Here is a 13736-nt window from a genome sequence, read left to right as displayed (position 1 = left end):
ACCAAATGACTCAATCTTGTGTGCTATCTAGGCTGGACTTACAGAAACACCATAGTCATATGAATTCCCAAACTGCACGTAGGCCCTCTCAAAATGGTGGTGCATTCAGTGGCTAGGCTGGCCAGTGGCACAAGACGTTACCCCAGCATGGACTATGTCTTTCTTACAAAAGCAAAGGAGAGGCAATATTTTCCTCTGAATTCAGAGCAGAAAGAAGCAAACAGGGTAAATGGGACTAAAAAATAATGGCTAAATTATGGATGAGATAAAAGGATATAGTTGTGTCATCATACGTGTGTCCCAAAATGTGCCTATATTTCAGTGTGACCTCTTTATCTTTAAATGATCCTGACTGATGACAACAGGTGGCCACCACACACACCAGAGCTTTGGCATCCATACTGGTAAAATGAAATTGTACAGGAAGAGAAATGCACTACAGAAATTTATTCTTCTGTTGGAGTGTTTTTAGAGCCCAGAACTCCACCCCACATGCAACCCAGAATACCACCTCTTACAATACTGTAATTGAAATTTTAGTTGAAGGATGTGAGAACTCAGTGCAAATAGTAATCATAGTCTTTATCAGGGTGAATCACTGAAGTCACTAAATAAACTTGTGCTTCACCTCTGGTAGCTTGGCACAAAGTAGTCAGGCTTAACTTAGGGGCAAAGTGTAAACACAACACAAGAAAATTTACATTATAAAAATAGAGAATATTTTAATAAGTGAAATGGCAAATCCAATAAGTAGAAACAGAGTTTAATTGTTAAAGTTCAAATTAAAAATAGATCCAGAAAGCACAAGTGACAACTGTGGGTAATTGGTTGTGCTAGACTGGGTCAAAGTCAAGCGTTTAGGCCAAACTGTGGTGGCTCTCAGTTGTGTACATGAACAAGGTTCGTCCAGTTGAAGACTTACATTCTGCCTTAGATACTATTATGGAGAAAAAGTGGATGTTGACGAGTCATTGGTGGGGCAAGGGATGGCTCAATAATGACAGGGAGCGTCTGTGAGAGGTCATGTAGTCGATCAGAGGCAGCTTGGTGTCACGCGCAGCAATTCCCTAGTTCTCCTTTGCGTGGAGTTGATGAAGGCTGTCGACCTAGATTCTCAATGTTGAGTTTGGTAGAGCCTGCAGTTAGGCTGGGAGGAGTACACTCTGACCACAACCAAGGGTCCACGATGGTGGTGACAGAACATGGGGGTCAAAACTCACTCCTACAAAGGCCTGCCGAGGGGATCATGTCAGATCCAGTTTGTGCTAGTCTGTAGGGTCAATTGTATATCCTGTGCCAGCCCTGGAGTGGGGGCAATCATTTTTCCACTGCCTAAACCAGTCCTATTCAGTTTCTCCTCTCCTTCTAGATTTGGTACCAACCTGAGCAGATAGACAAAAGGGAAGCAGGCCTAGGTGTGAGTTTCATCTGCCAGTGACAGGGTAGGTATCATTTGAATCTCAGGACGGGGCTGGGCACAATCCTCGGCTCTCCAGCCCAGGGAGGAAACCCCCTCCTCATAATCAGAGCCCTTAGTCCACTGCCTGGAAGCAATACATATCTCACCACAGGGGAAACATCAGGGGCAAGGTGTTAGGCCAAAAAATGACAACTTTCTTAAAGTATAATTTTCAAAGTAGTAATATAAAAACAGATTTTACCATCAAGTTGGATTTTAATTTAGCATTAAACGAACTTCCTGAATCTTTTTTCTACTTTCTCCCAAACTTCAATGAAGCATTAGATGTTGTTATAATGTAGCCAAGTGTTTTTCTATTGGAGAGCCAGACTTGCCACAGGGACAACAACTTTTTTTTTCACTGACAGAAGATGTAAAACATCAAATATTCAAGTCCTGCTTTTAAATATCATGCACACTACCCTATGGGCTTAGTGGTGACTTATAAGTAATAATAGGAAGGTTTGTGCTTGCCAAATGGTTTATTTTTGCAACATTGAAATGGTAATTTAAAACTACACACCCATTCTACAATGGCTTGCGTGGAGACATGCTTTGCGAGGCTGTTGCAGTGGGTGGCCGTTATTTAATTTAGTGGCCCTGGGAACTGGTAGCACCATATCCTAGAGACTTACAAGTAAAATTAACAGGTGCATGCCAATGGTTCCATATTTATAAAGAAGAGCACATGCACTTTACCACTAGATATCAGCGTTAAAGTGTGCAGAGTCCTATGGCCATCAAAATCGAGTTGAGCAGAAGAAGGCACAAATCTGTTGGGATACCGAGCAAAGAAATGGTAATTTTCAACAAATATGTTAAAAAAAGAAGTGAAATATGCGTTGCTCCAAAACAGAACTTTATTCTATAAAGACACCTTGGCCCTGATTATGACCATGGCAGTGGAGGTCGGACTGCTGCCAATGTGGCGGTCTGGCCCCCACATTACGACTGTGGTGAACGCGCCACAGTCAAACCACCGGCAGCGCCCCGTTTCCACCGGCCGCTGGCCTGGAAGTTCCAGTGGTCTCAATCCACCAGGGCTGCACTGCCCTGGGGATTACAACCCCCTCTCTGCCAGCATTTACATGGCGGCTGCACCGCCATGTAAATGCTGGTGGAGACGGGGAGCAGACAGTAAAAAGTGCCATGGGTGCTTGTGCACCCTACTCCCGCCTCATTGCCGCCGCCTCAATTATGAGCTGGCATCAATGTTGTTGTGCATTTCCTGCTTGGGAAACTGTGTTTTCACCCACTAGCCCTGCAGGAAACTCTTAATAGGGGATCCTGGAAGGCTGCCACATAGGCAGTACCCCAACAGCAGGAGTTACTATCTCTCAAGATATCCTACTCCAGCATACCAAAGACTGCAGGATTTCTCATCAGGCCCTGGCTTGGATAAAATCTTTTCTGGAAAACCATAGAATTTTTTTCTCGTTGGGCCCCTTTTCATCTCCAGAAAGGAATGTGATATCAGGGGCTAGCCTTAGCCCTTCATTATTTAACATCTACATGACTCCCCTGATAACTGGGATCAGCCTTTGGTATTGAGACCACCTCTTATGCAAACAATACACAGCTGATCCTATCATTGGATAGAGCCTCATGTGGTTCTCAAACCATTTTTAAAAATTGCCTTTGTGAAGTTATTTGGTAGACACAACTTAATCATCTAAAATGCGACACTGGTCAGACCAGCAGGAACAGTGCTATGAGGTAGCACTCGGCTCCCTTAAAGGAGCCGAGTTCTATCTGGTAGCACAGAGGGGGCAGACCAGCACCATCGGAGTGGAACTTATCTCTCTTAGATCTCTGAAAAATGACTATACTTTGGCTTCCCCTTTACCTAAGAGCCATGATTTGGGGTCTCAATCACTTTAACCGTGACACCCAACAGTAGGCATTCCTGACTGTTGGGCTAAGTGAGGAAAAATCTAAAACTTACTACTGTATGCTGAAGAAACAACATACAGCAGGGTTTTATGCTCTCAAAAGTTCTCAAATGTAACATTAAAAGGCTGCACAAGTTGGCACACCCATTGTTAAAATGAAAGACACTGAATTAAAATCAACACCCTAATTTATCAGTTTTAGTCAGAAGAGTCAATGTCCTGCAACAACAGTCTGCTATCCTAGAAAGACCTCATCAATGTACAACATCCACATCTTTGTACTATTCCTAGCCATCTAGAATCCACAGAAAATATCTAGCGCTCTGCTGATTAAGAGCTACGTTCGTACCACATACATTCAAATGCATAAAAATAAACATACACGCAATAACCACGAGGCACTGTCAATTTTAAAGCTTTAACAACAGAAAACTGGTGGACATCCACCACTGGATGATTCATAAAGCTTCTGTTTGGGTATGTATTCCTTTAACAGACATTTTTGTAATTCAAATTCAAATGCACCAATGGGGAAAAGAACTGAGTGCAGTGACATAACAAAACCTGAGGCGGCCCCCTGCAAAGTACATGGAAGGGCCACCCCTTAGATCCAGTCAGGAGCTCTCAGGCCACAGTTTTGTGCCCATGCACAAAGTTGGCTGTCATGAGGGGGCCCAGTGGTGCTCATGGCCACTGCACTGCAGGGGGTTTTGGGGGCTAATGTTAGGCCACTGGCTGAGGGTCCCCAGCATCATGTACAAGCACACTCCTGCACAGTGGGGTAATAGAGGAAGAGGCTGCATGTTAACATGGAAAAGAAACGCAGAAAGAATCAATCTCAGCTGGATGCCACACATTGGGACTTATCTGCATTTTAAGTTGTTATTAACAATGGTGTTCATAGACACCAACACATCGAATAAAATCAACAGTCCAACCCCACCATTGTCGGTTCCTGGTTTTAGGGCACCAAGTAGGATATTTTTGACTACACAGTTTTGTAGTTGAGACAAAATAAAATTTTCAATGGCTTGCCTAGATAAGGAAGTAGTGTAGAAATTATTTAGATAGTGTAGATTAAGCAATACTTTCTTTAACAAGGACTTAACTATGGCTAATTTCCACAGATCTGGTAGAATCCCCTGAATTACCTAGCTGAAAAAAAGGGAGCGAAGATTGCCTAGTCTGGTCAGCAGAAATTACTTAATCAATTGAACCAGTCAGAGGTCGTTGGGCAGCCAGATGGGCAACTACTGTTGATAGCTTGCTCTAGATTGCCATCTCTAATAGACAATAACTCCTCTAAGTTGGTTGCTAAATTACCTGTCTGCTGAATGTCAAGAGAATAGCCCGTTTTGAGACCCTTTCTGGCATGATAGTGCCTGAATTTTTGAATAAAAAATATAGATGTTCTCACGCAATTGCTGAAAACATGCAATAATGGGTTTAGAGCCTTTGGGTCCTGAAGTTCAGTAACAATGTGAGAGCACCCTTTGGATAGATTAGTTTTAAGTTTAGTATTGGCAGAATAATAGCCAAATGATGTTATGCTATTTTCCTTCCTAAGTCACCCATGATTCGCATGTCAACCCTGGGCCGGACAAAACAGTGGCAGATACTGATCTGTTGGTGTTTGGACAAAATAGATTTTAATAAGTCAGGAGGCAAAATATTAGAAAATAAATATTGTAATACACAAATATCATGATGCACAAAGATTGTTGACAAGAATAAAATTTGTTGATTTAAATAGTATCAATTTAAATAATATTGATTTTGCTAATATTGGTTACAGTAACATAGTAGTTAAAAATATTGTTTTCTAATTATTTTAATGTGTTTAAGTTCATATATTATTGTATGTGCTATTATAACATAGATTGTAATTTAAAGTGATTTTCTTTTTTTTAATAGTAAGTTATATTGTTGTAGTGGGTTGTTGGGTTCATTGGGGAAAATGGTGGGAAGTTACTTTGTTATAATAATTATGAATTAATTAATACTTTTAATGAAATTATATGATTAATATTTATTGTGTACATTATGTAATGTTGATTCATTTTTGTTGCATGCAATTTGCAGGCTGTTAGGTTTGTAGGCGTATAGGGCAGAAAGTTAAGTAAGTAATAAGTAATTAGCAATTAATTATACTTTGTAAATTGATTATTTAATTGATTTTATTTATGTAATTTATAGACTACATATTTATTTTACTTATCTTTTAGTTGTATGCTGCCACATTTGTAGGGATCTAGGGTAGGAAGTTGATTAAGCAACAATGTATTATTAATTTAATAATAGCTATTAGTTATGTCATTAAGTTTTAATTATGTAAAATATGAAATACTCATTCATTTTACTGCTATGTTAGTTGTTGGATGCTACATTTGTAGTTGTATGAGATAAGACGGTCATAAATTAGTAATTAAATAATAGATAATTATTTGAAAATTAATTATTGAATTGCATTTTAAACATTTAGATTATGCAGTAATTATTGAAATTTTACCCTTCCTAAGTCCAGCACTTTGCCTATAGTTGTGCTGTTTGAAGTGGAAATAGTAAATTTTATCCCTCCAAAACCCAACATTTTCCCTAAGGTTGTCGGTATATCCTGGTCTGAGTTGGAAGTGATTTGAGCAGTGTTCCGGCTACCCTTAATATCGCAAACACACTTTCCCAGCAAGAAAATAATCACTCAGATCTCCTTATGAGTGAAAAGGTGCTTTTTAATGAAGCCTTCCCTGACGAATTTCGGTCTCAACAGACCTTTGTCATGGGTCTATATATATGAAATTATACAAGTATAAACACATATATGTGTTTGCGTACTTATCTATGTACAGATATATATATATATATATATATTCTTGAACTGCAAAAGTGCTCACTGCCGGGCTCCTAGAGGCCCAAGAGGGGTGGTGCGTCATAAACCGGCAGAGCACTCCGGTTAATAAATATAAACAATACAAAAAACTTCCACAGAGAGACGCACACTCAGGAATTCACAAAAAAATATAAAGAGTATTTATTAACACAATGCGTTTCGGCTGTCAAGCAGCCTTGATCACGTGTATAGTTCCACCAATGTACACCTAGTATAAATACCCACCAGATACAAACATAGAAACAGGACTGCAAATTGCATTGACTTTAAAAAAAAATAGGAAAAACAAATGGGAATGAATCTGTAGAAGATTACTAAATCCAGCTCATTCAAAATAAATAAATAAATAACTAAGTTAATACTTTTCCATATATTAAAAAGCACATTACTTCCATGAATGACAAATTAAGTAATTATATTATCATAAACATCCAATTAACTATGATGAAATTTTCTTGACTGGCTATCCCTATAGATATATACAAAAATATAAAAAATATATGATTATAAAATGTAATACAACTTATACTTATTCGTTTCAATGAATTCAATATTCTTATTTAATAAATATGCAAAAATTAAACATACCCAATTATAAATAAATATATAAATAAAGACCAGTCTTACAGTTATAAATTGTAAATTGTGAGTTATGAATCTCATTTCTCCTACTTAAAACATTAGAATTCACTTAGTCAATATATTTTTTGAAATCTATATTTAAATATCACTGTATTTCTCCCTGAGATGACTGAAGACCTATTTCCTCTCCGGATCTCTACAATAACAATATATCATACACAATTTCTAAGTATCCGGTACCCATGACACCCTGTGAATAAACAAACAACTGTGTATTCAGGAATCCGTCCGGACTCCTCCAGTCTGAAAAAATAATTAAATAGAATAAAATAAAATAACTATATTACAAATACACAATATCTATAGGAAACCACAATTCAGTACAATAAGACAATACTGTTAACTATGTAACTAATTGATGACTAAAATCTCCTACCCCATACTATAATCCTGAAAATAATCATACAAATAAGTGGGTATTAAGTTCCTCACTCATATTCAATCCTTCAGGTGTCTTAGTTTCTAAATCCACAATATATTTGGATTCTTTAATACGTAAAGTCAACTCTCTATTACCTCCTCTATGATGCAAAGGCACATGTTCGATGCCAAAATAAGATAATAAAGTGCCATCAAAATTATGATAATCCTGGAAATGTCTGGCTACCGGATAGTGGGGATCTCTTGATGTAATAGCCCGTATATGTTCAAGAATGCGTTTTTTCACTGCATGTTTTGTACTTCCCACATACCACAGGTGTCACGGACATTCCAGTACATAAACAGTAAAAGGAGTACTACATGTTAAAAACTGCTTAATAGGTCTATTCGTCCCTAGTTTTTTTGTGGGATACTCTTTTCATACCATACTATTGCGACATGCTTTACAGTGGCCACAAGGAAAAAATCCCTGTAGATTATGCTCCTTAACATGGGAAAACAGAGAGTTATCATTAGATCTCAACATATCATGGAGATTACGACCTCTTCTATACGTAATCGATGGTCATCTCTGAATCTCCATACCTATAACAGGATCACTCTTCAAAATATTCCAATGTTTGGAGATAATCATTTTAATCTGTGTAGTATCCTCGTTAAAGGTTAAGATTAATCTGGTATCTTCATTATTCTCTTTTTCCATTGTAGCCATATTGTCAAAAAGGGTCTGAATTCTCTCAACCTTTTAAAATTTTTCTGTAGCCTTTTTTATTACCCACTCCGGGTAACCCCTTTGTTTGAATCTTATAACCATTTCTTCCTGTTCTCGTTCAAATATCTCATCTGTATTGCTTATTCTTTTGGGCCTCAACAATTCTCCATACGGGATACTCCATTTAAGTTTATCTGGATGTCCACTAGTAGCATGCAGTAAGCTATTTCCTGCTGTGACTTTGCGGAAGAGTTCAGTATGGATCATCATGTCTTTAATCTCAATTTTAGTATCTAGAAATTCATTAGAGACATTGCTAATATTATATGTTAATCTGATATTAAAATAATTTTCATTGAGTCTCTTAATAAACTTTATAGCCTCCTTCTCAGATCCTTTCCAGATTATGAACAAGTCATCAATATATCTAAGCCACAATATAACCTGATTAGTTTCAGGATATTTCTCTTCATCTTTAAAGATATTTTCTTCCCAAAGGCCTAAAAATAAACAAGCAAAACTGGGAGCAAAGCAAGTTCCCATAGCAGTCCCCAGAACTTGTTTATATAGTTGACCATTAAATACAAAAAATATTATTGGTCAAGCAATAGGTTATCATGTCAATGATCATATCTGTATGTGCTAAATATCTTAGAGATCTGGTATGTAAAAAATGTCTACATGCTTGTATACCCTTCTCATGATCAATGATGGTATATAGGGAATTTACATCTAAGGATATGAGTAAAAAATCCTCTTCCCAAATGATACCCTCCAATTTACCTAAAAAGTCCTTAGTGTCTTGAACATAAGAGGGTAAATTCATGACAAAATCTTTGAGGAAAAAATCCACATATTTAGAAACGTTTTCCAGAGCATTACCGCATGAGGATACTATTAGTCTCCCCGGAGGGTTAACTCTATCCTTATGGATTTTAGGGAGAATATAAAATATAGGTAACTTTGGAAAATCCTTTTTCAGGAAACAGTATTCTTCCCATACTAGTATGCCCTTATCCTTCCACTCCGCTAGGAGGTGCCATATCCCAGTAATACTATTGGCATATACTTCTTTAGTCACGACTTTATAAAATTGTGTATCGCTTAGTTGGAGCATAACCTCATCAATGTATTTTTGCCTCTTCCAAAGTACTATATTGCCTCCTTTGTCCGCTGGACAGATAATAGTATCACTAACTTCCGCTAATAATCTGATGGTTTCACTCTGGTTAAATGTCATATTGTTGTTACTTCTTAGTATTAACCATGTTCGGTGTCGAAAATGTGTCAGACCTCGAACTGTCATGTCATAAAAAGTGTCAATATTGTCATGATTCATATTTGGGAAAAATGTTGATTTAGGTTTAAAACCAGAAGGGACTACTCGATCATATACAACGCCCAACTCATCTAAACTCTGATATAAATTCTTCTCGTTGGTCTGTACTGTACAATCCTTTTCTAAATCATAAAGGGTTAACAAGGTGTCCACATCACTAATTGATAAAACATGTTCATCACCATCATTACTCTTAGATAATTCAAGGCTGTTATCAATGTCCCTTTCAGTTTGAACCATTTTTTCAATTTCAATTTTCTAATGAACTTAAACAGGTCAATACGAGTTTCAGCGTAGTTAAATCGTGTAGTCAGACAAAAGGAGAGACCTAAACTTAATGTTCTTTTATCATCCTCAGTTAAATTATGGTCTGATAAGTTAATAATCGTCTTATTCACCGTTTCCGTGTCCATTATATCACTGTATTGGAGCCACTTGTTGTTTTTACCAATTGCTCCAGATTTTGGTCTCTTCTTAGTCCGGTTTCTAATTCTCTCTAACCTCTTCTGACTCCAGCTCGTCTTCCTCTTCGTCCTGTTGGTCTGCCCCTGTAATTTTGTCCCTCTCCTTTCTGTTTGTATAATACTTGCCTGCCACGACGCAGCAGGCGATATTCGTCTAAAAAAGTAGCCGGCTTGTTGGTAACTTCGACACTCGACGATTCACTATCCGTTGAACTTAGAGAATCAATCTCTCGTGCACTTTCAAGTTCACTCTCAGAGGTTGAGGGCTGAACCATAGGCATTAGATTTTTAGGACCGGGTTTGTACAAATGGTCATATTTTCTGCTAAAGTTAGAATCCTTCCGCTTTCATAATCTCCAATATCTCTATGGAGTTTTTGTTGTTTTTTGATTTTTATATCATCTTCATATTTTTTCAACTTTACCTTCATAGTTTCAAGAAAACGGGAAATTATTTCTTTTTCGGGCCTGCTGGCAAAATCCTCTTTTATTTTTTTAATATCTAATAACAGGATCTCGCGATCACGCCAAGCATATTTAACCAAAATTTCTAGCATATGTTTGGAACTAATTGCAGAATTATCCGCCCATTCTTTTAGCATTTCAGGATTCGGAGACTCATACACCGGTGTAATGAAAATTCTTAGTCCTCTTGGGACCATATCTTGATCAATATAATTTTGTAAGGACGTGGCTTCCCACCATTTAGACATTTCCTGTTTGCACAGTTTTTCCAGCTTGTGTAAAGATGTATTCAAATCATTATTACAGCCCAAATCAATCCCAGTTGATTTACATCTTGTGGCAGTTTTTGCAAATAGTACTTGAGCAGCTATTTTTCTTTCATTATCAATATCGTCATCCATATTGTTGACTTGCGTATACAGATCCAAATATACACAGAAGAACTATATTTCTCCACTACAAAATAAATACTCTATCAAACTGTGAAAACCCCTGGAAAAATACCAGTTCCCCTTGCCGAAACCTCACAGACACAAAGTTCAAATATCTTTTGCGAGTGAAGAAAACCGAATGTGTCTTTATATATGGTGTCACGTTTATATAATTCAAAAACCTTTGGAATCACAGCACTTCTCAAAATAAACTTGCGATGTATCAGCTAGATCCGGGTAACAGCGTGTACAGCTTCCAACATACACAGCTTGATCTAATTAGGTTACGCTTCCAATGTTAAATTCCTGATGTAAGCTTATTTGAAGACAACGGCACGGAAATTTATAAGTGCGTGATAAGCACAAACAAAGACCTCTCAGTGGCAGCCCTTCAACAGCTCGCACCTCTCAAATTCCACTCGACCACGAACAAACTAGGTCAAGAAGGTAAAGAGTGTTCAAAAGAGAAAAAAATGGAAGCAAATTCTCACATTTTTTCAAAGACCATCGGAAGTTACCATTTTAGAAAAACGCTATTCCCAAAGCTTCGCCATTGTAATTGGAATATTGTAGACGACGAAAAAGGTTAAGGAGATTTTAAATGTCTTTGCTCCACACAAAGAATAATACCTCTCGAATTTCCTCCCGATCCAATTCAGAGGGCAGCTTCAACATTCGAAAAAGAGCAAAGTCTCACCGATCTTACGCTGTCATGCTGTGCTGTCAATTAGCAGAGCGCCATTTGCAAAACCGCTCCGCTACACTGTTGCCGTCAAGAATGTCCAAATCCAGGTGCAGTTGTGTTGTACAAACTGCAAAGGCAGCGCAAAACTAGTGAAGTCAGCTCACCAAATGCTGACAGTCTCGCTGCAAACCTCACCAACGGGAATCAAAGTTTCATCAAAGTCCTTCCAATGTGTGGAGAACAACGATCGTGTACACCGTAATCAAAATTACAGCGATCTTCGCCAGGTAACAGGCCGGCCAAGCGGAGCCCCAAACAATTATTGAACTGCAAAAGTGCTCACTGCCGGGCTCCTAGAGGCCCAAGAGGGGTGGTGCGTCATAAACCGGCAGAGCACTCTGGTTAATAAATATAAACAATACAAAAAACTTCCACAGAGAGACGCACACTCAGGAATTCACAAAAAAATATAAAGAGTGTTTATTAACACAACGCGTTTCGGCTGTCAAGCAGCCTTGATCACGTGTATAGTTCCACCAATTTACACCTAGTATAAATACCCACCAGATACAAACATAGAAACAGGACTGCAAATTGCATTGACTTTCAAAAAAATAGGAAAAACAAATGGGAATCAATCTGTAGAAGATTACTAAATCCAGCTCATTCAAAATAAATAAATAAATAAGTTAATACTTTTCCATAGTACTGCCATGGAGAGATCTTTGTTTGTGCTCATCACGCACAATTTCTGTGGCGTTGTCTTCAAATAAGCTTACATCGGGAATTTAACATCGGAAGCGTAACCTAATTAGATCAAGCTGTGTATGTTGGAAGCTGTACACGCTGTTACCCGGATCTAGCTGATACATCGCAAGTTTATTTTGAGAAGTGCTGTGATTCCAAAGGTTTTTGAATTATATTAACGTGACACCGTATATAAAGACACATTCGGTTTTCTTCACTCGCAAAAGATATTCGAACTTTGTGCCTGTGAGGTTTCGGCAAGGGGAACTGGTATTTTTCCAGGGGTTTTCACAGTTTGATAGAGTATTTATTTTGTAGTGGAGAAATATAGTTCTTCTGTGTATATTTGGATCTGTATACGCAAGTCAACAATATGGATGACGATATTGATAATGAAAGAAAAATAGCTGCTCAAGTACTATTTGCAAAAACTGCCACAAGATGTAAATCAACTGGGATTGATTTGGGCTGTAATAATGATTTGAATACATCTTTACACAAGCTGGAAAAACTGTGCAAACAGGAAATGTCTAAATGGTGGGAAGCCACGTCCTTACAAAATTATATTGATCAAGATATGGTCCCAAGAGGACTAAGAATTTTCATTACACCGGTGTATGAGTCTCCGAATCCTGAAATGCTAAAAGAATGGGCGGATAATTCTGCAATTAGTTCCAAACATATGCTAGAAATTTTGGTTAAATATGCTTGGCGTGATCGCGAGATCCTGTTATTAGATATTAAAAAAATAAAAGAGGATTTTGCCAGCAGGCCCGAAAAAGAAAAATAAATTATTTCCTGTTTTCTTGAAACTATGAAGGTAAAGTTGAAAAAATATAAAGATGATATAAAAATCAAAAAACAACAAAAACTCCATAGAGATATTGGAGATTATGAAAGCGGAAGGATTCTAACTTTCAGCAGAAAATATGACCATTTGTACAAACCCGGTCCTAAAAATCTAATGCCCATGGTTCAGCCCTCAACCTCTGAGAGTGAACTTGAAAGTGCATGAGAGATTGATTCTCTAAGTTCAACGGATAGTGAATCGTCGAGTGTCGAAGTTACCAACAAGCCGGCTACTATTTTAGACGAATATCGCCTGCTGCGTCGTGGCAAGCAAGTATTATACAAACAGAAAGGAGAGGGACAGAATTACAGGGGCAGACCAACAGGACGAAGAGGAAGACGAGCCGGAGTCAGAAGAGGTTAGAGAGAATTAGAAACCGGACTAAGAAGAGACCAAAATCTGGAGCAATTGGTAAAAACAACAAGTGGCTCCAATACAGTGATATAATGGACACGGAAACGGTGAATAAGACGATTATTAACTTATCAGACCATAATTTAACTGAGGATGATAAAAGAACATTAAGTTTAGGTCTCTCCTTTTGTCCGACTACATGATTTAACTACTCTGAAACTCGTATTGACCTGTTTAAGTTCATTAGAAAATTGAAATTGAAAAAATGGTTCAAACTGAAAGGGAACATTGATAACAGCCTTGAATTATCTAAGAGTAATGATGGTGATGAACATGTTTTATCAATTAGTGATGTGGACACCTTGTTAATCCTTTATGATTTAGAACAGGATTGTACAGTACAGACCAACAAGAAGAATTTATATCAGA

Source organism: Pleurodeles waltl, chromosome 11 (genome assembly GCF_031143425.1).
Source record: "Pleurodeles waltl isolate 20211129_DDA chromosome 11, aPleWal1.hap1.20221129, whole genome shotgun sequence".
NCBI lineage: Eukaryota > Metazoa > Chordata > Amphibia > Caudata > Salamandridae > Pleurodeles > Pleurodeles waltl.
Note: the sequence above shows the minus strand (reverse complement) of the source record.